This window comes from Equus asinus, chromosome 13, assembly GCF_041296235.1.
Source record: "Equus asinus isolate D_3611 breed Donkey chromosome 13, EquAss-T2T_v2, whole genome shotgun sequence".
In the NCBI taxonomy this organism is placed as follows: domain Eukaryota; kingdom Metazoa; phylum Chordata; class Mammalia; order Perissodactyla; family Equidae; genus Equus; species Equus asinus.
The window spans coordinates 37,919,071-37,945,361 of NC_091802.1; the positions used below are offsets into that span (position 1 = coordinate 37,919,071).

The 26,291-nt window shown below is 41.4% G+C and overlaps 1 protein-coding gene across 1 annotated transcript in view; it reads left to right on the forward strand.

Moving 5' to 3' along the window:
* The window catches only part of SKAP1 (src kinase associated phosphoprotein 1), a 256,565-nt gene that overhangs the window by 183,357 nt on the left and 46,917 nt on the right, over positions 1-26,291 (forward strand). The gene's annotated exons all lie outside the window — the stretch shown is intronic.

Here is a 26,291-nt window from a genome sequence, read left to right on the forward strand (position 1 = left end):
TGAACGTTCCCATTTTTTAGTGCACATTATGCTGTCATTTCTATTGGGTATATACCTGGGAGAGGAATTGCTGGGTCAGAGGGCGCTGCTTTAGTAGATTCTGCCAAATCGCTTTTCAAAGGGTTTGTACCAATTTATGCTCCCACCAACACTGTGTGAAAATTCCACTTGCTCCCCATCCTCCCCAACACTTGGTACTGTCAGTTTTTCTTAATTTTAGAAATTCTTGTGGGTGGCTTGTAGTAGTTTGTTCACTTGAAATAAACCAGCTGCCCAGATGGATTAGGTCTCTGAGAACATCCTTTCTTCCTACTGCTGTTCGGATCAGAGGAACATCGGCACTGTGAGGAACAAAGTGGTAGCCATAGCCCTCATTTGCATTGCTTTGAACTGTTATCTGTGGCTGCTGGAGATTCTAGCCAGAGCAGACTGGGAGACACCGCTTGCCGCCATGATAACCTTTTCTTGTTCATTAAGGAACCACTTAGCTCTCCGTAGGGCTGCAGAGACAGCCTAGAAAAGCAGGTCATGACTTCATGACTATATAATGCTAATCTCATTAATAATAATTCAAAGAGAAAAAACAATTTAAATAAGCAACCCACGAAAGTATGAAAGCTAGCTTGAGGACAGCTTTGCTTATTTTTGCAGTAACCATATGACTGGCGTGATCCCATTCTCCATAATATATATTCAGATAGAGTTTCAAATTGGATGCTGAAATCTAGAGAGGGGAGGGTTAATTGTCCTGAAGTGTTTTGAAAATATTAACCAATAAACAGTCATATTAGAAGCATTTAGGCAGATTTGGTGCAATTCTTAGGGCTGGACGCTTAAAAGTTTCAAAAAGATTTGTTCATGATAATTCCTCTCCCTTTGTCATCAAGACATTCAAGTTCAGTGGCCCGCTTTTTGCCAGCAAGAAGTGACTAGTACAGCTAGCTTTAAAATCAAATGTCAAACTCCACATACTTCCCACCTTGGATTCATTTAGTTTCTTAACAATGGAACAAAAGTTTCAGTAGACACAGAGGTGAAAATGCCATCCAAATAACCTCATAAATATTGAGAGGATTCTTATCTGTAGGAAATCTGTGTGATTTGCCCAAAAATTGGAAACAAGGAACCCTTTACTGACAATTCTAGAAATTCAGGAATTAAACATATGCTGTTAGATAAATACAAATAAGAAATTAGCTTATTACATTTTTTTCAGAAGATTAACTTTTATCTTTCTCAGTCTGCCTTTCTTCAAGTTCCCACCATAAAATGTGTGTGTATACATTCCTTTCTGCTTTGTGTTCTGACTTCACATGGCTACCCCTGTGAGGGGTTTTTTAATCTGCACCCCCCCAAAATATTGGATTATTATGGAAACAAGGTGCAGTATTTCAAGCATCATGCCACAATAAAAGTAACAGGATAATGATTTTCTTTCTCAGTTCAGATATCAGAGGCCCGAGTATTGATTGCCTGTTTCTTTTGCCTCCTGTCCTCTGATGAAACTACACTTTTGACACTGAGTCACAATAAAATGTGCCCTTTCCAGTATGAGATCTCTGTAAATGTCATTCACACAGTCATTGTTTTCTCATTCTCTGTGTTTTCATCAGAGTAGCACAGAAGCCCTTCACTGAGTGGAGAGAGAGCAAGTAATGTTTAGATTTAGAAATTACTGGAACAAACAAGTTCCATTATTTTGCTAGGGGCAAGTAGCATTCTAAAAATAGGACTCCTTTTCATAGTGACTATGAAATTACTGTTATTAGAATTGACCAAGTGATGAGGACTTAGATAACAGGACGTTTCATGTAATGTTGGGAATATTGATGTTGGGCTTGGCAGGCAAAGAGTGGTCGTAAAATCAGCGTGAAGGTTAGTGTTTATGGATGAGAAGGTTGGTTGGTGGCATAAGCTGAAGCTAGACTGGACACCCGGATGTAATGGCTGGTTCCCCACCCGAGTCTTCCTCCTGACCTGTAACACTCTTGGGCCTCAGCTCCAGGTCTCCCATCTTACCTGCCAGCAAATGATTTGTGGTTTTGTTTAAAGATAACTATCGGTGGTAGCCTTGCTTGAGGCCACCAAACTCATTTCACTTATGCCCTGCACCAAATTTGATCCCAAAGGTGGAGAGCTTGTGTATTAACACAATGTGACACTTATTACCTTCTCCCTCTTCTGTGAAATCAGTTTATCTAAAAATATCTCATACAAAAGACCTCTGAAAACAAGCCATACACAAAGCATTCATTAATGTCGTGATAAATGTAATCAGTGCACCTATGGCTTTTCAAGATGCTCCTGTGCTATGACCCTGCGTTTCACATAATGTAGCCTTTTTATTTATTTCCAATAGCTTTCCAATCAGTCAGTGGCAGTGTCCTTTTTCTAACCTCAGATCATGGTCTAATAATCAGTTTTGGTGCGTTTATTGGCCTCCAAGGTAGTTTGAGCTGTTAAAATCTTTCTTTAACAAGTTTCCCTTTGATAAGAGATGTTTCGATGGGCTCCATATCTCTCTTACCTTTGCCTAACCTTTCCTAGACAGACACAAAATCACAGGTGACACAGACCCTAGCAACATCATCCAAGCTTGGCATTAAAACTCATTTGGACATAGCACCGCCTAAAACTTCTAAAAATTCCTAGTCGTATTAGGTCAGAAGAGAGAGCATGGAGTCTATACCAATAACTACACACTCTTGCATTTTATACAAAATTGAAATGGCCTGGTATTATGAGACTAGCGTTCTTCCCACTGCTACTTGGTTTACTTATCTTTTGGAGATGGAATACAAGAAAGAGAATCAATATTTTATTTGTGTTCTCCCTTTTGTTTGTGTGTCTCAGTCTGTACCTGTCTGGCCCAATTTATGCCCCAGAGGGATGAAGCAGGCCAATTGCAGTGTTTATCTAGCACCACGGCAGCTGATCCCATCTTGAGAGCAGTTTTACTAGAGATCTGCTCAGAAACCCCTCTTTTGCTCATCTTTGCATCAACCTATCTGAGAGGGAAAGTCACCTGGGAGACCATTGAGAGGGCAGGTCTCACTCTCTTTTCGTTTTGCTTCCTGCTTGCTTTCTATTGATTGTCCCCAGAAGAAAGGTAACTGATTTAGGGGTCTGAAAGTGGTTTGGATAGACTAGAAAGAAAAAAAAAAATGAGATCAATATGAAAAAGGCAATAGTACACACCTTCTCAAACTTGGCAGAAACGTTTAAGTTCTGAAGTATTTCAGGTAAAAAAAATGAAATGTACGACAAGAGATAGGACATCTGAGATATATTTTAGGAAACCCAGACCTCAGTTCTTTCTTGATCCCTCCTTTCCACTCTCACCACGTGAAATGCTGAAAATTGAATTTCTGCTTACTGTATTAGAAGAATTTTCAAGATTTAAATTGCTTAGAAAGTTTTAAATCTGATACATGTGATATTTGCCAATTTGTCACCTAAAGTAAATGTATTTTAGAGAGTGTCTGAAGATAGAAAGGTCAAAAGTTTCATAGTACTCATAGTATTGGGTACTTTGTGCAAAGTCCACATAGAATACATAGTTCTTAAAGCTTATCAGAAATGTGTCAGATGTAATTTCTATTTTATAAGCAGGGAAGATAAGTAGTGGCTTTACTGTGGTCACACAATATATCAATGGGACATTGTCCAGATAGAACCTAAGTGGTAAACTCTCTACTTAGGAGTTTTGCTCATAATATTGTATTGTTTTCTACAACTCAAACAAAATCAAGTTGTTGCTGGCAACTTTTTCTTCAGAGTGCCAAAGACGGAACTGATTCCTTTTTGATAAATGTTAAGAGTTATCCAACCATTGGGAGGTTGCCAGAATTCATCCTGCCAAGGAAAACACATGTCTGAGTGTTGCTAAGGTCCCCTCTGCAGCTTTCCTCTCTAGGGAAGTCATGTGAACCTAGCAGCTTAAAATAAGGCCATTTCAGAAAGGAGGGCATCCTCAGCCCTTATGGCATCCCTCAGGTAATGCATAGGCCAGAGATGGAGTGGACAAAGCAGTATTCTGGGAGCCAATTGTTTGAGTGCTGAGAAACAGACCTGGGAGTGAAGGACTACGTGGAGGACTTACTTAGACTCGGGGGGCTCTCCTGAAAGGTGAGCTTGCCCTGTTGCTACTCATCTCGTACACAGTGGAAGGAAATAAGGACAGACTCAAATCAGAATCAGGGAAGGCTGGTGGGGCCGGGGCCACCTCTGTCTAAACCCTGATCTCATACTGCTTCCCTGTGGAGGATTCTCAGAACTGCAGCTTCCCTCTGTGGGCCTCTGCCTGCAACACCCACCCAGTGTGGCCTCCTGCCGGGGCTTGGTATCACCCACGAGCAGTTAAAAAAAAAAAAAAAAATGCTGCTGTTAAGGACCTCAGCAAAAAGAATGGGAAAGCCACAAGGAATGGTCCCGTCCTGAACCCAGAGGTACATCTGCCCACAGGCTGACCTGACAGGCCTGCTTCCTCACTCTTCCCTTTTTACATATTTTTTTAAAAGCCCAAAGCCTCTGTCTGCCCAATGGTGTTCCTTCGGCTCTGCTTTCACAGACCTATGTTCTGAATTGCACCCTTTGAAATTTCAAATATATTGGTAAAATTGCCTACTCTTTCGCTGAATTTTTTTCACAAGAGCTAACTCACAATGCTCTGGCCAACATAGAGGTTCCATCTTTGTATGATTACCATCACTACTTCCTGCTTATCCACAGTACCCGCTCAAAGGTATTTTGGTGGGAGACACAGGCATTAACAAGGACTCTTTTACTCCCCAGCTACCCTTCTTTATAGGGTATTAGGGCATTAAAACATTTTTTTAGTATGGATCTATAGCTGACTACTTCTTTATGATATAAAAACAGCCTTGGACGGACATGAAGATTAGTATGGTTGTTCCATTTCCACATTTCTTTACATTTTAGGAAGGGGCGGGGGGGCGGGAAGCTCAGACTCTCTTAATTAGTAAAACAGTCAGAAGCTAATGGAGAGATTTAATGATTAAATTTTCATACTTTTTAGGGGAGGTGAAGAAAGGGGCCATAAATCCTTTGGGCTGGTCGGTGATATTTTCCAGGGAATATCTGAATCAGAAAGTAGAAAGGAAGTTGACGGTGTAATTCACATTCCACAGAGAACCTGTGACCCTTTCTCTTCCTCTTTTCTCCACCCCTGTCAAAGGCACCAGGGTGAAAGCTGTAAGTTGAAGAGGACAAGCCATCAGCAGAGGGTAACTTATGATGAGAAATGAAAATATTTGGATTAGCTATAATACCAAGCCAGTGATATTTACAAATTATTAAACTGCCGTCCTCACATCAAACGCTTTTTCTTTTATGAAATGCTAAGCTGTACTTTTCAGTTTGTTTCAAACTGTCAGGTCCATTATTTGATGTTCTTCTTTGTTTGTTTATCTTAATTAAGATGTTGAATCAATCATTTTTACTTTCTCTCCCCAAGCGGCAGCCGGCTCCGAGTCAGGGCGAGGGCTGGCCACCCTTGAGCGCTGTGCAGGTGCTCAGCTCGTTTGTTCACAGAGGGATAAAAAACACATTTGTTCTCTGCGTTGTGTGGACAGACTGACAGATTTTTGATAAGAGGGGGAAAAAAGTCTTCCTGTGGTGAGAAATGACATTTCTATCTTGAGCAAATAAAAGCAGCGGCAAATTTTATTCCCGTTTTGGACATGATTTTCCTCCACAACATCATGACAACTGGCCACGGGGTGGGGAACCCTGAGGTGGGGTTGGAAACAGGAGACAGAATCTAGTGTCCTGGATGGAGCATGAAGCAGGAAATGAAGAGCTCTGAACCCCAGTCTATGAATATGACAATTGTTCTTGCCATTGTAGACGTCTTTTTCCGTTTCTGATGTCACAGTTCAGCCTCCATGCTTCTGGGTAATAGAATCCTGGAAGTAGGATGGCTCATTATTGGAGGGACCATTTCATATCCAGACTAATTTGTGTTCCCCTTTGTGTAGAGATGCTTCTGGCCCATCAACTCTGTGTAAGGGCCTTTACAGGGTTTTTCCAACAATACAACTTAATTCTGCTGAGACTTCTGCTCTTTGCTACTCAGTCTCCCTCTTGAGAAGCACCCATTCTTTCAGAATAGTTAGCCAGGGATAGAGAAGCAGTCAACTAGACATGGAACAGAATTTCACTCTGCACACCAGTCGGCCTATCTAGGGATGAAACCTGTGACCTTCGTCTCATTAGCACCATGCCCTATTTAACTGAGCTAACTGGCCATACAATTCAATCAGCTGGACAAATAAGAAACACAAAGAAAGGAAACAAGTCCATTGGATGATTTAGGGAGATCCGATGGAAAACGATGCCGTGCTTTACTTTTAAAACCATCCTAGTCAATGAAGCAATCCAAACACAGCCATAGAGTTAAAGAGATTTCTTGCCTTTTAGATCCCTCTACCCAGCATTGTCTTGGTTGTACTTTCAGATCTGTCACTGACGGGAAGGTACTGGCGTATCTGTTACCCCAGAGGGATGCCCTGGGAGCCCTAGAGTCAGGGAAAGTATACCTTTCAATGATACAAATCTTTTTTCAAGCACATTGAAGCAGAATTTGTATGAAAGTAGTATTCACATTTCTCCTGGTTAGCATTGTGAGTGCTAGCAGCTAGTACAGAAATCCTTGGTCTAGTGTGCTGTTCTGCTCCTGACAGATTAGAGAAGTTGACTCCAGGGACTCAGGAAAGAAGGCCCACATTCCAGTCCTTCGTTAGGCAAGAGGTGGACTTTTGAATCACGTAATTCCAAGAGGAAACATAAGCTTTCAAAAGACAGACCAAGCACTTCATTTATTTGAGGCCTCTGTTATGACTCCTGGGCCACAGATAACTACTTTCAACAAATTCTCACTCTTCATTAGTGGAAAACACTTCCCTCTAATCACCATGAATTACCCAACACCTGGAATTAAGCAGTCTTCTCTTACCACACTCATTTGCTTTCTTTCCGGTGGGATATTCTAGGTTCATAAGGTGACTGCCAGTACTTGTTTAGCTGTGTGCACAATTCCCGGTGTGGCTGAGACTGCTGGCTGGCCCCCAGTATCCATTCTCCCCTTCTTATGCATTTCTAGATGGGCTCTTGGCTGCCCAGAACAACTCCCTGCCTCCTTACCTCCCTGGCAACTAGATTCCGTTATGTAACTTAAGTTCTGGCCAATGGAACGTAAAAGGGATGTGCCAACTTCTAGGGTCCCACACTAGTGTCCTTCAGCAGGTGGGGAGAGGGTGATGCTCTCTTCCTTGCCCCTTTCCTCCTTCCTGCTGGCTGGAGCTGGAGCCAGCTTGGACCACGAGGAAGAAATCACATGCTAAAGGTGGTGGAGACAAGATAGAAGTTGCTGAGCGCACGGAGAGCCTTCCCATCCCCGGGCTGCCGCCCCCCAGTCTCGTTATACATGAGAGAGAATTGATCTGTTTTGTTAAGGCCTCTATGATTTGGGGTTTTCTGTCATACTGGCTGAACTAATCCTTTAGTGATTTACCTGGTAAGGACCAAGGACAAGCTGAGTAGAGTAAGACTTAGGGAGGTGACTATCAAGAATGTGATGGAAAAAGATACGACAGTAAAGAAAAGACTACAAGTGGCTTCTTCAGCCATTGAAAGAATGAAATAAACCCAAGTTGTATGAGTAAAGATAACTTCCTCTGGTATTTCTTAAATGGTGTTATGTAGAAGTTCTAACTCTCATAGATTAATGTTGTTTCTCCAAATCTTGGTAATAATACTCCTGGGTAGTTTGTCAAAATTATGATGGAGACAAAGTTGTCTTGGTTCTTCCTAGTATCGCCAATGGTTACTTTCTTGTTTATGGCACCTCTCTTGTGTCTCACCCTCTGTTCTGGTACTCAGTGTCCAGGCGCCCCACCTGGGGGTGCACCTCAGCAAGGTTCACTAGCAAGCCATCAGGTTGACAAGGACCTTATATACAAATTCACTGTGAAGTTGTAGTTCTCGGCCCTGGCTGAGCATCAGAATATCCATAGAGCTTTGTACAAGTAAACATGCCTCAGCCCTACTCCCAGATGATCCTGATTCAGCATATCTAGGCCGCAGTCTCGGTAGCTTTGGAAAGGTTGACAGGTGATTCTGATGTGCAGCCATGGTTAAGAAGCGCTGCTCTAAGGTGCTAATGACTGATAACCGCGCAGTGCAGCATCATCAGCCACACGCACCTCCTGGATAAGAGTCACTGCTGGACATCCTTCTATCCGTTGTCTCTGCTCAGTGGCCTACTGCATGGTTACAGATGGCTGTGCCTTGTCCCTGGGAGAGCTGGAACTTTGCGCCTCACTTCCCAGTGATCTGTGATGAAGCCGTTACCACACTGTGGATGAAAACGGCCTCGCACAATGGACTACCTCTCCCAGAGGCGTTTGTATTTTAACAGGAAATAATGCTTTAATCTGAGGGAATGGGCTCCTAATGGTGGAACTTCAGGAGTTAAGGAAGTCATCTGAGAAGATATTTTGGAAGAGGGACCCTTTTCCAGTTCTCTTAAACACGTATTATTTAATCAGCACCAATTCTACTTGGTGCTACATTAAAAAAATTTTTCTTTAAAAAATCACTGAGCCTGTTTCAGAAAATTAGGCTCCTGGGAAAAAAAGAACCTTATTTCTTCACTTTTCCTCATATGCTTTTTGGAATCCCCCTCAGCCCTCACACACACTTTCTCTTGCGCCCTAGAGGAGCGACATCATTCATCCCTAATTCAGCCACAGTTAGACGGCAGGAGAGCTCATGTTGAGAGAGCACGTTACACTATTCTGAATATTGTTTCATGCCTGGAATGCGATCTCAGACAACAGAGCAGAGGGGCGTTTAGAGATCAGTCTTTCATAGCGCAGAAACAGGCAAGCTGATCAATATTTTCATACCTCTGGCCATCTTTTACACACCTGGCGTAATTAAGAGTCTACAATATCTTAGGTAATCCTTAATATTTCACTGGCTTTTCCTCTCAACTGTTTAAGCTGTTTCTTTTTACTTTTATCCTCTTATCCCAGATTCTGTAAACAGCTACTTCATAGAGCTATTATAAAAATCGAACTAAATAAGAGGTTTGAAAGTGCTCTAAATTTTTAAAGCTCTAGACAAATGTGTAGTAATGTTTCTATAATAGGGAATATAGTCTCCGTATAGCACTACTTCAGATCTTGGAGGAAGAGAGGAGGGGGAAGGATTGAGAGATGCCAAGAGATTAATGTTAAGGATTGGCATGAGGATTCCTTCCTTCTGTTCCTGCCATGTCCACTTACTAACTGGGAGGCTTGAACAAGTCACTTTAATTTCTCCATCAAGAGAAAAATGATCATTTCTCTTATTACAGATAATTATTCTTATTATGGAGGTAGTGGTGAGGATTAATGAATCAAAGTGTATTAGGATATTTAAGAGTTCATAGATTTAAAAAATCCCGCAGAAAGAATCTGGAAGGGAGGTTTCTATAGAGCCTGAGATCACAGTGATGAGCTAGAAACGGACCCCTGGCATCCGGGCACTTGATCATCAGTTCTAATTATTAGGACACTTCCTCTGCTAAATAGGATAAAAAGAAGAGCTTTTGTTTTTCCCCATTACAAAAAACACATTGCATTGTCTGTCGAGATGTTTTAACCATCGCAGATTTATTACCCTGGAAATAAGGATGTATAATGAGGATGTTCTCACACCTTTGTTGGTATGAACTGTTCTCCGGAAACAGGCAGAGAGATCGTTGAAATAAACGGGACAGTGGGCGAAGTGCAACCTCCACTAATTGTTTATTTTCTTTCCAAAATGGCAAGAAGTTGTTGGAGTTTCATACTTCATTTTATATACAAATTGAGGTCCTGGGGGAGAATATCCTTCATGTGAACAGCTCTCCCAGTTACAGGAGAAAACTGAGTAAGAATAAAACCCTCAGGGACATCATTTAATATTTCCAGCATTTCACATGAGCTTCTGACGCTCAGGTCTTCAAGGGGAAAGCTGATTTATACCTTCAGTCGTTAGACAATGTAAAGGTGAGGTCAGGCATAGGCATCCTTCATCCCTTTTCCCGGTGCTCACGGGTCCCTTGGGCAAGGTGGAATCAGAGCATTTCAAACGGTAGAGGTCACAGGAGTGACACCATAAGAGGTAAGAGAGCACAGCCTCCCTCTACCAGTGGGTCTGACGCCCATACATCTTCATATTGCCATTGTTTCCACTTGAAAAATTACATGCAGTTGGTTTAACTTTTCCTTCCCTTCCTATTCTTAAAACATGATTTCCACCCCCAATCTAAAGTGTAATTTATGTCAAGAATAATGATTATGTGTTTCTGATTATTTTTTAAAAGGGCGAAACCTTTAACATAAATGCGCGACAACAGGTATCTTGTTTTATGGCCTTGTACCTTTCCAACCCTATAAATTAAAATCACGTCTGTGCTCTCTGTGTCTTTGCACTGATCCGAAGTTGTCTTTCTAGGACATCCTAGGAATTCCATCCTCTCTGGCACAATGCCTCCCACGTGGTAGGTTCCAAATAAATTTTTCTTGATTTTATCTTATCTGCAGGTACTTTACCTAATTCTGGCCATGCCCAGTGATATAAAACTATTCTCTAAATTGCAACCCAAGTTTATACCCTGGGCGTCTGACCCCAGATTTCATAATGGGATTGCTTACCCTTTTTTACTTGTGAAACAAAGCAGATATCCAGTGGAAGGAGGCCACCTGTTTTGTGAGTCCCCTGCACTGTAGGCAGAGCTTAAGGAAAACTAAACCTGTGATTTAGACAAAGTACAATATTAGAATTGCAAATGAGTCTTACAATTGAATAAAGACTACAGATTATTAAAAATATTCTTAAAATGCTACCTAATTCAAATATGACTTTGTGTAAATGTTTTTAATAAAATGGTTGCTCTTTATTTTACACTAATTTCTTCTTTCTTTTCTGGATTCCTTTGCTATATACCCTTTATACCAAACTTAGTGATTTTGTATATTCAGCCACTCAGAATGGACATCATCATGTAAATATGGGGACATGTGGCTTTGTTGTAAAATAGTTATAAAACTGTTTTTTCTCCATTTTCTGATTATTTTTTATTCCTATCAAAATAATATAAGTATAGAATTTTAAAAAGTAAAATAGTACCACAAGAAGTCATCTCTTCCCAGTCCCACAGGACTGCTGTCCGGAGCAGTCCCTTTCAATTCTTTCATCAATTCTGGTGTGTACTTCCACATACCTAAATAATATTATTATACAGCTATTTTTTTATTTATCAATTTCAGGCATTATCTATTGATTTCATATAATGGCAGAGGAAGATTTAACACTCTTATCTCATCCCAACCCTCACTTCTCCTCCCTTCATCTTCCCAACATGATTATATCAATAATTTTTAGTTAGTTTAGTTTCAGGGCTTACATGATTTTAACTATGTAAATTTTATTTACTGCCAACCCTTATAAACTTCTGTAATTAAGTTTTATTTCTTGTTTTTTCTAGAGTCAGAAAAAGCATTGGCTTTTTCTTTTAATTTGTTTCCAAAGTCACCATCCCTAGTTTTTTTCCCTAAACTTTGTAGCAGAATTCTAATATTCCTCTGACTACTATTTTCCATCTGGTCAAACACATCAGATGATCCATCAGTTCCATTTTGTTCTTGGAGCTCCTCTCCTAGAGACCTCTGTCCTCCTCCACACTGGGCTGGCTGCTCTAGCCGCCCGCTGCACAGCTGTCACCCTGGGACTTCCCTTTGTCTCTCTCCTTTGTCAGAGCTCCACTTGGATCCAACGTCACTTTCGTTCTTGATGGGCTCCCTCCTTTTGGAGGAGCACATCCTCTGATGGCATCCTGAGAAAGGCTGCCTAGGAGGTAAATTTCTTGAGACCATGCATGTCTGAAAACCTCTTTATTCTACCTTTACACTTGATTGATAGTTTGGGTGTAAGAATGCTAATGGCAACTATTTTCCCTTAGAATTCAGAAAGTTTTGGTTCATTGGCTACCAGCTTCTAGAGTTGCTATGGAGAAGTTCAATGCCATTTTGATTCTCAAATTTTTGTGTATCACTGACTTTTCCTCCCCTGATTCAGAAGCTTTTACGAGCTTCTCATTATCCGGTGTGTTCTGAAATTCACGGTGATTACCGAGATGTGAGTCTCTTCATTCACGTGCTGGGTGTATGGAGGACCCTTTCCATCAGAAGACTCATATCCTTCATTTTGAGAAATTTAATTGTTTCTTTGATCGTTTCCTTCCCTTTATTTTCTATGTTCTAATATTTTTATCTCTTCTTTTTTCCTTTTCTTAATCCTTTTGCCCTATTTCTGTAAGATTTCCTCAATTATATCTTCCAACTCATCTATTGATATTGTTTTTAATTTTTGCTTTCATATATTTAATTTCTGACTGTCCCTTCTAGTTCTCTGATTGTTCCTTTTTTAAGCATCTTATTTCATGACTGCAAAGTCTTCTTATTTCTCTGGGAATATTAATGATAGCTTGTTTGTTAATTTGTTTGTTTTGGTGGGGTTTTTTTAGAGATTGGCACCTGAGCTAACATCTGTTACCAATCTTCTTTTTTTTCCCCTTTTCTTCTTCTCCCCAAAGCCCCCCAGTACATAGTTGTATATCCTAGTTGTGAGTGCCTCCGATTGAGCTATGTGGGACGCCGCCTCAGCATGGCCTGATGAGTGGTGCCATGCCCTCACCCAGGATCTGAACAGGCAAAACCCCGGCTGCCAAAGCGGAGTGCGGGAACTTAACCATTCGGCCATGGGGCCAGCCCATTTTGGTTTTTAATTTTCTTTTCTGCTCCCTAAATTAGCTCTATTTCCTCTGAGTTCCTTTTTATCTATTGTATACTTTGGTCTTTGTCTTGCGTGTTGGAAGCTTTTCTGTAAGTGTCTGGTGATCCTTAGACACTGCTTATGTTTAAAAGGGAGGCACTAAAACATAGATTGAAGCTTCCCCCTGCCAAGGTGGGGCATATCGACTGGTGGGCTTCACTTTAGAAAGCCTAGAGTTGAGAGTGATGGGAGACCCAACCATTTTACTTGGAGTCTCCCAGATATCAGTTTCTGTAGGTCTTTTCTCTGAAGCCATTCATTTTTTTTCCAGAGAAGGACCCATGAATCTCCTGGTGGTGCTGTTATACATGACTACCTGTCTTCTTGGAACCGGGCAGTAAAAGGAGGCTAGGGGCCTCAGTGTTCAGGAAATAGACTATTAGTTAATTCACCTGTTTTCAGGATGGCTTCTCCCTCTCCGCTGGACTGTGTGGAGATTTGGGGCCTCCCTAGTTTGGTTTCCCTAGAGAAATTGAAGCCCCCTTGCCAGGATTGGAGAAGGACCATTACCTGACTCTGGGAGTAAAAGAGTGATATTATGCTGAACTGGAGTCAGAAAACTCTATTTCTCTTTTCAACTCTATAACAAATTAGTCACATTAACCTTGGGTTATGTCACATAATGACATCATTGGGTGAGTCATACAATCTACCTGGCTGGGCTTTAGTTTCCCCATCTGCAAAATGAGTTGCAGGGTCATTTGCTCTGTCACTCCTGGAAAGCCCTGTAACCTCTCCATCTAAGAGTTCTTCCTTAGGGTACCTTATGAAGAAGCTAAAATAAATGATGAAATTATATTTAGAAGAATTTCCTTGACAAGTATTACTACCTTCTTAAATTATGCTACTTTTTAGCAGTTGGTCTTACATATGGAAGTCTTAGCTTTAGCCATGTAAGATATGCAGCTCAGAGCCTCTCTAGTCCTTTCCTTTTTTTTTTTTCTGCTTTTTCTCCCCAAATCCCCCAAGTACATAGTAGTATATTTTAGTCGTGGGTCCTTCTAGTTGTGGCATGTGGGACGCCACCTTAGCACGGCCTAATGAGTGGTGCCATGTCAACGCCCAGGATCTGAACCATGGAAACCCTGGGCTGCCGAAGCGGAGCGTGTGAACTTAACTACTCGACCACAGGGCCGGCCCCTAGTCCTTTCTTTCATATGTTCTACACAGTTTGGCCCATGAGAAGTCCAGCAGTTCCTCCCAGTGGGTGAGACTAAACATCCCTGTGAGGGGCCGGCCAGGTGGCACAGTGGTTAAGTGTGCACGTTCTGCTTCGGCAGCCTGGGGTTCACCGGTTTGGATCCTGGGTGCGGACACGGCACTGCTTGGCAAGCCATGCTGTGGTAGGCGTCCTACATACAAAGTAGAGGAAGATGGGCATGGATGTGAGCCCAGGGCCTGTCTTCCTCAAAAAAAAAAAAATCCCTGTGAACCTCAGACAGGGGGATCCCCCAAGTACCTGCCTCTTCTCCAGGAATGCCAAAGATCAGATCCCACTTTGGAGCTGAACATCTTGGACAACTCTCAGGCTCCAGCCAGCAGGACTGGCACTGCAGCCATGCCTAGCAGAGAGGGTTGCTAAAAACAATGATTTGGGGCTGAGAAATATAGAATTAGGACACTCTTCATCTTGACTTCACATTATAGTTATGACTGTCACATTATTCATTATGTAAAATGTTTGTATAGCATGGTATAGCCAAAAAAAGTACTGGATTTGGAGCTTTAAAAAAAGCCTGAATTTATGTCTTTATTCTCCTTCTTCCCAGCCGTGTGAGAAAGTCACTTACCCTCTCTGAGCCTCAGTTTCAACTTCTCAGTTTCTACTGTTGTGGCCTTTCTGTCTGTATCAGAATCAAGGAGGTGCCCTAAAGGAAAGCTTTTACAAACGCTAAATAAGATGCTATCCAAATGTACAGTATTACTATTACCGTCGTTCCTACTGTAACTGGTCAGGGAACCCTGGATTTTACGCTGCCTCTCCTGTCTGCTCTGTAACACCCAGGCAATTCCACAATTAGAGTTGGCTTTCCAAGAAGACACTTCAGTTCTTTTTTTTCCTCTAAAACAAATGAATCCAGAACCAGTCTACCTTAGCCATCCAATATGTGCAGCCTCTTTTGTTCATGAACAACCTTACGGTAATAAACTGCTATGCCCCTGTGACAGAGAAAAATGTTGAAAGGAAGTGGGTTTCCATCTCAGGGTTCTAAGGCACTGCACCAAACAATAACAAGGGAAAAATTATTTGGCTAAACGCACCTGACGTGCATTGGCATCCAATATGCCACCCTCCTCGCCAGGCATTATTACTTATACACCTGCCTCTGAGAAGGGCTGTTCGGAAGAGCTACTCTGCTTTTATCAGACATATATTTTAGGGACTTTTAAATAAACTTATGTAGCAATACCGAGCTGCATGTCTTCTAAACTTTGCTATTTCATCTGTCTACACCAAGCGCCATGAAGCAAAATGGATGTGCCTTCAGCTTTCTGCAGTCCTGGAAAATGAACCAGTCCACTTAACAATAAATGGTGGTTGGTTCAAACACACATGACTGGTCTAGTGAAGAAGAAAAGAAAGTTGAGCTTAATGAAGTCCAGTGTCTGTGTCCCTGTGCATGGACAGGAAAGGACGAGTGTTTTATAACTGTTTATTGGAGTTAATGGTAATAAATTCCTCACTTGTGATGCATTAACTTTAATGTTTTCATTACTTGGTGATTTAGGTTTTCCCTTTTCACGTTGTAAATCATGTTGTCCCAGTAGCAGAGCAGGTCGAGTGCCTGCCATCATGTTCATAATGCTCAGTGGGGAAAGGAACGCTCCCTTTCTCTCTCCAGCATCGTCTGTCAAAAGATGCCGTGCCTCATCTGGATCTGCTACTTTCTAAATAACCAACAAAGACAGACAGAGGCATCTGACAGCAGCCTAGCAGAATGTGACAGGGCCTAGTTTAGATCCTAGGGAGGAACGGTCTCGATAGTAACTTTCCAAATGTATTTGGTGCTGAATTTTTTTTCTTTTCTTTTTCTATTTTTTTTTTTTTTCCGTTTGCTGAGTGTGAGCCCTTAGTTAATGAGCTGTGCAAATAGATATTGAGATTTAGTGGTTTTACTTTGCAATTACAGACAATGATTTGGTTGGAAACTTTTGGGTCTAGAAGCATCACCCTCATTTTCCCTTCTCTAATTTTTTTCCTTGCAAAGTTTGACTGACTTCAAACTTGCTTGAGTTTTGTCAGATGAAACAGAAGACTCAAGAAAGATTTTAAATCTCAATGTGTAACTTAAAAGGGGGTGACTTTTGCCCTAAGTCCTTATCATAGCCATCATTTTTCTGTCTCCCAGCCCACAGTGCTGCACAGAGACACCCAGGGAGCTGGCTGGCAGTGAGATCTGGCTTGGGAGTGGCCCTTTGTCCAGTAGATGATACATACCAGGTCAGAGCCACATTGCTAAGATCATTGCATTCCCATCAAGGCCTTCCTGATGGGGTGTGAGAGTTCTCATTAGATCACCCACCCTGAAATAGCCCCAGAGAATGACAATAATTACTTCCTGAGTCTTCTTTTTTATTTTCTGCTTTGTTTGCTTTAAAAGTTTTCTTGATGCTGTGCTCTGATGATATCTGAATGCCTTTTACTAGAGAGACACAGAGAAGGCACAATTATTATCATTTGATTTCCTTGAAAGCTTTTGGTTTGGAGAGTAATTAAAATAGAGACTCCAGGATTCTGGTACACTGATCCCCGTGTGGCCTTCACCGTGGACAGTATGAAGTACTCAGACGCACATAGGCTGTTTGCGTACAGGATGCAAACCAATGCACCTGTGAAAGCTCAAAGAGAAAAACACCATTTTTCAGGGCGATAAACGAACAAGATTAGGGAAACATTATAAGAAGAGGCCAGGTTCTCAGCTATAGACTCAAGGTCTACAGCTCAGTAATTGCTATCAACAGCTATTTTCTGAAGAGTACTCGGTTATCCATTTGTTAAGTTGTTGGAGTCTGACCATCCTTTGTCCCTTTATGGCTTCCTCTCAACCCCACCCTTTGATGCCTTCCTGAAGATGGGTAAAGTCTGAGGTGAAGAGATTTGGTGTCTTGATGAGGCTGTGAAATAGGCTCAGAAATTTAGTTCTCTTCAGAGTTGAGGTTCCTGGCATTTTTTCCTAATTTTTTTTTGCCCCAAATCCTCTTTGCCCCTCTTCCTATTGTTCTCAGTACTGTTATTCATCCTGATTTCTGTACTCCCCACTTCCTCCTTGCTCTCTTGGCTAAAGCTCCCTTTCATTCCCTTTTTAAATTTCTTATTTCACATTACCAACTTTAAGCTTAAAATAGTGACTATACGGCAGAACAAAAATTACTGTTTGTGGCTTAAGTGAAAATGATTTATCTAACAAATATTCACTCCCGTGTTGCATTCTTGGACCACAAGTCTCATTAGGCTAGAAGTAGTTTCAGTTCAGTTTAACAAACATTTATCAGGCACCTACTGTGTATCCTGGGCCCCCGGGGATGCGGAGAGAAACAGGTGTGTGAATAATGAGTTGCACTGCCCTCTGTCAAAGGGACCAGATTCCCCACCGGCAGCTTTTCTTTCGGCTTCAAGAAATTAAATAATTAGCAATGAACTCCTTAGAGTGTACTGTGTGCATTTTAGGAAAGTCTCCTTCTCAGTCCCATATCAGTTCAACAATTAGTTAAAGCACAGACCTATCTTGTGATGGGTCTCAGCTGTTCACATGTTCTGGTTCCTTCTCAATCTCATTCTTACTGTCCTTACCCAGACAGTTGTGGCGCAAATACTGGCCCACCCCCATAGGCGCACAGCTCTCCTGGATTCTTCTTTGTCCTCCCATTTGAATCCAGGCACAGTGATGTTTTGTTCACTTAATTTCTTCCATAGTGTCGTCTCTCTTCCGATGAATGCAAGGTCTGTTTTTACCCTCCCTCCCTCTTTAGATTGTCCCCCCTTCTGCCTTCTACCTTGACTCACAGCTACATTTCTTTTACCTGTAACAGTTCCTTTTCTATTTCCTTGTTCAAGGCTTCTAGCAGCTTTACCTAGTAACTAAGGTCTTATGTAAACCTAAGCAAAGAGGCAAGAATGGAGAGTACTTGGGGAAAGGTTTAGGGTCGCTGGGAGCCAAGACTGTGCTATAATAATGCCCTATAGAAAATGTCATTAGGGGCCGGCTCCGTGGCCAGGTGGTTAAGTTCGCGCGCTCCGCTGCGGCTGCCCAGGGTTCGGATCCTGGGTGCGGACATGGCACCGCTCGTCAGGCCACACTGAGGCGGCGTCCCACATCCCACAACTAGAAGGACTTGCACCTAAGATATACAACTATGTACGCGGGGGCGGGGGGGGGGGGGGGTTGGGAAATAAAGCAGGGAAAGAAAAAAAAGAAAATGTCATTAGCACTCGGAAGAGGGAGTATATAATTCTACAGCGGGATAACGGAGGAAGATTCAGAGGGGACGTTTGAATTGAGTCTTAAAGGAGTGTTCCCTCCTCAAAAAACGGGGATAGAGAGAGAGGAACTCCCAAACAGAGAAACAGTGTGAGCAGAGACCTGGCAGTGTGAAGTACATGGCATGTGCCAGAAGGCAAAGTCTATTACTTGTTGTTGCTGGATATTGGGAAGGATGAGGGTTGGGAGAAAATGAAACTGGAAGGTAGGGTGAGACCAAGTTTTAAAGTTTTTGTATGCTGGAGAGTTTGAGTTTCATCCGATAGGTAAAGGAGAACCATTAAGGGCATTACGAAGGAATGTACCATGACCAGATGTATATTTCAGAAGGATGATTTCAGGCTCAGGATGGAGGATAGGGAGACAGTAAACTAAAATTTAAAAACTGACTCTAAACCAGGCAAGGCTCTTTCCTTTTCCTTTCCTTTTGTCCGTGTTCTTATCAGTCTAGCAGAGTAGTAAATAAATAGACCTGAAAAAGACATTTTGTCATTCATTTCTAAAGATATGTTCTCAAGTGACACATGCATAATAGCGATCTGCCTCAGGATGAGAGGGAGGTACAGTGATCTTTCAAGGTTTATAAAAGGACAATTTGGCAGATTAGATCCTCTCCTCCTCCTTTTTAGAATCACGAAGCCGTTTGAAGCATTCCTGCCTGGATTGGTGTCAGGATTCTCACTGTGCACTGTTTGCACTCTCTGTGGTTTGGCTGCTAAAGAGACCTCAGGTAGTTTGGTTCCTTGTGCTTCTATACTAAGGATGGAGTCCTAGGGTAAAAATAAAGCTGAAGGTGCTAGGTTACGGATATATGTAATTAATAAAACCGGAAGACACAAGAGGCTTCCTGGGTTTAAACAATTTATATGGAGATCACACGAATTCTCAGCCTTTCTCCCATCATAACACATGTCCATTGACATTCACATGCTCAACCCACTTCCATGGGTTCAACCCACAATTTTGCAGAAACATAATTTCTCCAAGGAAATAAAGCACTGTGGGAATTCTTGATCGCCGCGATTATAATAGTCCATCAGGAATGTTTAGTCTCCATAGACTGTGCCATAAATAAGATAAGCTCTAAGTTATTTTTAATTGACTTTCTCCCTTAAGGAAGCATATCAGAATGTGTGAGTGGTATTATAGAAAAACTTTGAATCTATTCTTATACTGAATTATTCAAAATCTCTTCCCTTTAAAGATTTTATTTTTCCTTTTTCTCCCCAAAGCCCCCCGGTACATAGTTGTGTATTTTTAGTTGTGGGTCCTTCCAGTTGTGGCATGTGGGATGCCACCTCAGCATGGCTTGATGAGCGGTGCCATGTCCTCACCCAGGATCCGAACTGTCGAAACCCTGGGCCACCGAAGCGGAGCACGGGAACTTAACCACCTGGCCATGGGGCCGGCCCCAGTCTCTGCCCTTTAGATCAACACCTTCAACTGATCCAAAGACACTACTGTGTTATGATACCATGACTGAGAATCAATGGATTATTATACTTATTGAGTTATTCATTCTTTAAGATGAATTATTTACCTCTACCAGATGCTGTTGACTATTACCATTTATTTAGACGTTAGAATTAGTGTGTTACTATACCTGGAGTTGAAAGGGCTTTTTTCTAATACTTTCACTTCCTATAAATAAAATCCCACTGAACGTGAAGATGTGGGAGAGGAGCCTCCCCTAAGACCACAGGTCTCCTGGACAGTTAGTGTGGTGCCTCTTTGTAGGAACAAGAAGGTCCTTCATCCCGCGTGAATATTCAGGGTTTCTGTATGTTACCGTGCAGCTTGGTGTTATTGATGGAATGTTTTATGAAAAGAAACCAATTTGGATATTTGGCTTAAAATTCTTCTTTCTTTTGAAATCACAATTTCTTCCTTAAAGAGCAAATAAATCATGTCCAAGATTCCTGCATGAGCCCTGTGCTGGAACAGGGCTTCATTTTTCTGGGTATCACTCTTGTGTCAGATATCTTGGTCGCCAAACATCAGTGACCAAGCAGCGTGTTGGGGGAGCTCCAGGCTGCTTCCTCTTGTCTTTCCTTTACCTTGTGTATCCTTTTATCGCATTCTCCTACTTTCTTTTATTTTGCTCTGTAAATCTGTGGACCTCTTGGATTTCACACAGACCTACCCTAGAAAGCAATTCCAAAGCTGAGTCAGCCAGTTTTTAAACGAAAAAGTAAAGAAATACAGGATCTTAAAATAATTTTTTGATGTCATATATTAGAATAAGCACACATTATGTCTATTTCTTTTTCCATATTTAAATGAGGTCTCTTTTGTGGGAAAGTGAGGTGGGACGACCCTGTCTGTCCTCAGCTACTTCTGAGTGTGTCTCCTCAGCCGAAACTCAGGGTAGTGGAGGGTGCCTGGGCTTTTCCAGCTGAGCACCCTTCAGCAAGTCCTGTAATTTCACTAACCCCAGTTTCCTAGTCTGTAAAGTGGAGATAATAATAATACATACCTCGTAGGGTTGTTGTAGAGCTCAAATGAGATGTAAAAATGCTTGATAAAATGCAGATTAAAAACCTAGTTTTTTTAACCATTTTTATTAAAATATATTAGCTTTAATTATTTTGTACATCAATTATCTACTTTTTTTCCTAGTACTACTGGACTAGAATCTATCACAAATTTTCTTTACCCTCAGTGTAACAAGAATTCTTGCACAGATTTTTACACTGTTTGGTCTGTTACCTGGAGTACCAGATTTTTTTAAAGACCTTAGAAAATTAGAGGGGCAACAAGAGTCTGTCGAGATCTCCTGAATGTTGTCTCCTGTGTTGGTTTGCTAACCACAAATGTGTTATTTCTACCATTTTCTGACATCCTTCAGTCTAGCTCCAATTGCACTTGTTTTGTTTCTTTGCTTCTTATGTCACCGCTTGTTGAAGAACTTGATTGAGTTCATTGTGTTCACTCCCTTCCTTTAATCTGTCATCCAATTTATTCCTCCATGAAATTGAAGCTGTCTGTTTGAGTAGTTTTTATATCTTTGAAACTTTCAGATCCGAAGTCTATTATTAATGATTTAGAATTTTTCACCTTACATGTGTTGGTCTAAATTCCTTAATGAGTGAAGCACAAAGACAGAAAAATATGAGGAATAAGTGTAAACTCAAGTGGATATCAAGTGGAACCACAGAAGTTTAAGAATTATATAAGCCTGTCCCAAGGGACTCTTAAAGTAAGAGTCATTGAAACCAACTTCCGTTAGCATCATGCTCAGAAGATGAACATTGCTTGCCAGACATCTCAACCTGCCTGTCACTTATTGACTGATTCCTGAAAATTGAGAAAAAAGCAAAAAGTAACCCAGGAATGCAAGAAGCTGAGGAAAAACAGTAATGAACTTATTAAAGAAGGCCACAGAAACCAAATACAAAGGAGAGGGTTTAATGCACAGATTTGGGATCAACGACCACGGAGAGGAGAATACCACCCCCACCCACCCTACCTGCAATACCCTCTTCCCCTCTGTACACTTGAGGTTTTGTGAAGTGTGTTTCTCACTTTGCAAATGCACACACACACCAGCTATCCGTGTGCGAATTCAAATTGCAAGTGGAACTTGACTATGTCCAGCCTTCAAATATTAGATTTTCTCCAACCTCATCCAGCCAACTCCTTTATCATGGGTACTTTAATGAAGGAACGTGGTAAACTTCACCCTGCCTGAAAGTCACGCCTGGCAGCTGTCAGTCTCTAGGCTGGAGTTGGTTTGCTCCCCTTTTTCAAACAATTGAAAAGAACTTGAATTAAAAGGAAAGGGGAGGATGAGAGAAGTCCACAGTTGAAGTGGGGAAAAGAGTTGAATGAAAGATGTTTTCTTAAAATCATTGATTTTCATTTCAGGTTGATTTAGCAAGAGACCAAGCCAGCTGCCTATAATGGAAGTTCCTGGGCACCTGGTTTGTTCTGTTGGGGCTGCAGCCTTTTTGCGGTGGAAATTGTGTGGCCTCTTGTGCTATTAGCCTTGTGCTGAGGTGTTGCCAACTGATTTCTCCAATTCTCTTTTCTCAGTGGGCTAGAACGCAGCTGATTAAATAGGCCGCGACTCACATAAGCTCCTGTGTCTTTTTTATTGACTGCTTTATGGAAATGTATCACACTCCAAAGGGTCCCCATTGTTCTGTGCATAGCTGACTGAGGAGTCATGTTTAGCACTGAGAGATGGAATCCTACTCTGTCGTTTTTTATTGCAGAGTTGGGTCTGGGTGGGATACAAAGGTTTAAAGGAGTCTGGGTGAGGAGAGAAGGATGTCTGAGAATTTCTTTTATCCTTATCTGTCATGAAAGTTGGGTGGCCATCACTTCTGGGGAACACACTTCTCTGTTGATCGTATCTTTATGGCCCCACATCCTTCAGCTAAGTGAACCTTTTCTTTATTTGGGCTACTCTGAGAGATTTAGTTAAGTATAGTAGTAGAGAGAGATTATGACACTCATGTAATTCTGTTTTGTGCTGATATAATGTGATACACCCTTAGGTTTATCCAAGAGGACCATTTATGCCCAATAAATCTAAATCATTTCTATTTTTTCATTAAGGTGGTGATTATCTTTTTTCAGGTAATGGACAAAAACCTCAAGTTTTTAAAAAATCGTAAACTTAAATATAAATGGTTTTGCCTTAAAATAGCAATTCATGCTATTGTTTGTGGTTTCTTCCTATTTTTATTATCATCCTGCAAAGCATTTACATACTCTCCGTTATGTGTTAAGCAGTTCTGGAGATCTGTTTGTTTGCCAGTAGGTGTGAATTCAGGCATACAGGACTCCTCCTGCTTCATCACCCCAGGACTGTGGCTAATGTGTGCATCCTCAGGATTACCAGTTCTTGATCAGTAAGACCCTGAGCTGACACTGAAAGAGGAGATAGCTTGATTGCCACTCTGGCTTCCCATCTTGGTTATCTGGATGTATCTGATAGATCATGGAGCTAACGAGGTTGAGCTCGGAGTCACCTTTACTGAGCATGGAGAACAATTGTGTTATTGTACTCACCACACAGTGCTTTGTACATAGAAGACAATAATAGAATAGAAAAATGATTTGATTTGATTTCCTAATTTTTTTCCATAGCCATTCCAAACTTCCCCTATAATCCTATTTTTCCCACTGCCCATGAGGGAAACTAGGCAAGAGAGTTCATCACTACAGATTCCCTCTAATAAGAAAGCAATATGACACATCTTACAAAAACGTAGCCTATAACAGATGTATTTCCAGCTCTATTACTCTTGAGCATCCTGTTGGTGAATGACCAAGAGACAAAATTCAGCAATTCATTCAGTGCCCAATTTTAGCAAACCGAGTGTGCTAAAGAGAGAGCGTGCTGATGGTTCTGTCCCAGTCTCCTAGAATCAGTGACTTGGGGTTCAAACATCTCTGCTGCATTATATCTTTGTTTTCTTGGTGGTGGCATTCTTGGGTTTCGATTGGTGGGGAGAGAAAAGCCTCATGCTGATAATGTACTGAAAGTAAATGAAATTAAATAAGCGAAGCAGTGCTCATCACTACTTCCTTCCCCCCTGGGTAATTCAATTCGAGCTTTCTCTCTGATGGCAACTCGCAGGGACTGTCTCTGTCACCCCGCTGGGGCCTCGAGTCTTAACATCTAAATAAAAGTTTCACTCAAGCATTTTTTATGCTCCTGCCAGCAGGATCAGTGAGCTGGTGTGGGGCACATTAATGTAATATTCATACTCACAGACTCTCCCCGCACACGAGGCAATGTCTTCCCATTTTCATAATTATAGATGTTCCATAAAATGGCATTTAGATTTGCATTAAAAAAGGAGGTTTGAATTCTAATAGAACGTTTAACATGTTTTTTATGATTCAGACTCTCGGCATCTTTAATGAGAAGCTATGTCTCTAAGTTTAACAAGACCTTAAGAAAGGGGGGAAAATGTAACTTACAGCCCCCTTACTATGTCCCGGGATTTGCTGCACGAGTTTTACATGTATTGACTCGGTCATCCCTCATAACAACCCTATGGGCTACATGCTAATGACAGTCTCATTTTATAAATGAGGAAACCGAGGCACGGGGTGGGGAGACTGTAGGAGGAAGAGATGGAAACTCCAAGCTTGGGGGATCCTATTTTTCTTATCTCCTGTGCCTTTCATTTAATTGTTAGGCCTCTAGGAGTAATATGGGCTCTCCTCCAAAGGTGCTTCTTAACCAGACCCGGTCCTCGAACCAGCTGCCAGACCCTCAGTAGGATGTGTTTCTCTTTTCTTGGAGAGCATTGACAAAGAGATATTAGAATTTTCAGAGGGCTGTGAGAAATGAAAGGATCCTAGACAGATGACGTTTCTTTTGCTGCTGTTCATCTCCTGCGTGCACCCTGAGACCCATCTGGGAGGATTTATAGCAGCCACATGGTCTGCTCACCGTAAGACACACGTGAAAATAGTCCATGAGCAAGGAAGTTGACAATAAGGACAAATAGGACAAAGAATCAGGCACTTAGACACACTAAAAAAGAAAAAGAGAAGCTCTTCTGATTTACATTTTTAAAACTAAGCTTGAAACAACTTAGAAGCAAAAAAGTAATTTTAGTTGCATTTTAAATTGTCTTAAAATGTTATTTTTAAACAAAAAGTATGTAAAGCCCTGAGCACAGTGCCAGTTCATAGCCACCACTGAATAAACGCTATTGTAGGAAATGTTCAAAAAACAATTGTGTGATTGGAAAGAAAATTATTCCACCCAAAGTCTCAAGATATTATATAGGTGACCCAATTGATTTAATCTGTGGTTGTGCCTTAATTTGGTTTGTATTTGTTTGCTTTCTAAATTTTTTTTTTTTTTGAGGAAGATTAGCCCTGAGCTAACTGCTGCCAATCCTCCTCTTTTTGCTGAGGAAGACTGGCCCTAAGCTAACATCCGGGCCCAACTTCCTATACTTTATATGTGGGATGCCTCCCACAGTGTGGCTTGCCAAGCAGTGCCATGTCCGCACCCGGGATCTGAACCGGCGAACCCTGGGCTGCAGAAGTGGAACGTGCACACTTAACCGCTGCACCACTGGGCAAGCCCCACTTTCTAAATTTTTTAAGGCAAACCAAAAGAGAGTTGGGTCTGGGGACTAAAAAGTATAAATATTAGAATTATGCAAGCCCACTCCTTCATTTCTCCTAATTAAGAAATGCACAGTTGTATTTTTTAAAGAGTTTTTGAGGTTTTTTATTCTTGTTTCATTTTATTTTTTGAGGAATAAAATTCTTCCTCATTTCTGTCCTTAGGCTCTCCATAAGTATAAACCCCAGTGGTGGAAGATGGATTAGGATCTTGACTTCTCAATAAATTTGTACCTAACGAGGCTAATTGAAAGCCAGGAACGTTAGCAACATACAATTAAAGGCTGTCAGTTCCAGGGTCTTCTTTGTAAAGGCTTCTGTCATGTTTAGACTCTGTCCCATACTTTGGCAAACCAGGATTTGGCAGTTATTGCCAAGTTCAGCTTACAAAGCCCTTCTTTATGTGAACTTAATAAAATTTATGTCCACTAAGGTGGCTTTCTGTTTGTTAAAGAAAAGTCTGTGTTTATTGCTCCCTCTGAGGTGACTGTGTTTCTGATGAACTCTATCACTCATTAAAGCTTGTCGTGCTGGTAGCTATTCATTCGACTTTGGATTATCCAATTTGGAGCTTATATCCACAGCAAATTCTTAATCCTCTGGAGTCCTCTTCTTGCCAATCAGTACATATTTAGGCTACCTCCCCTTGCACAAACTAATGTATGTTTAGATAATTTTAAGCAATTTTAACGTCAGATATTGGGAAGAAAGAAAATTTACTTTTTTCCCCTCCATCTTCTAGAAATTGTTTTATTTTGTGCCTTGTTTAAGCAACAGCCTTTCTGCACCTTGTTATTAATGTAGATTATCTAAAGTAGCCCA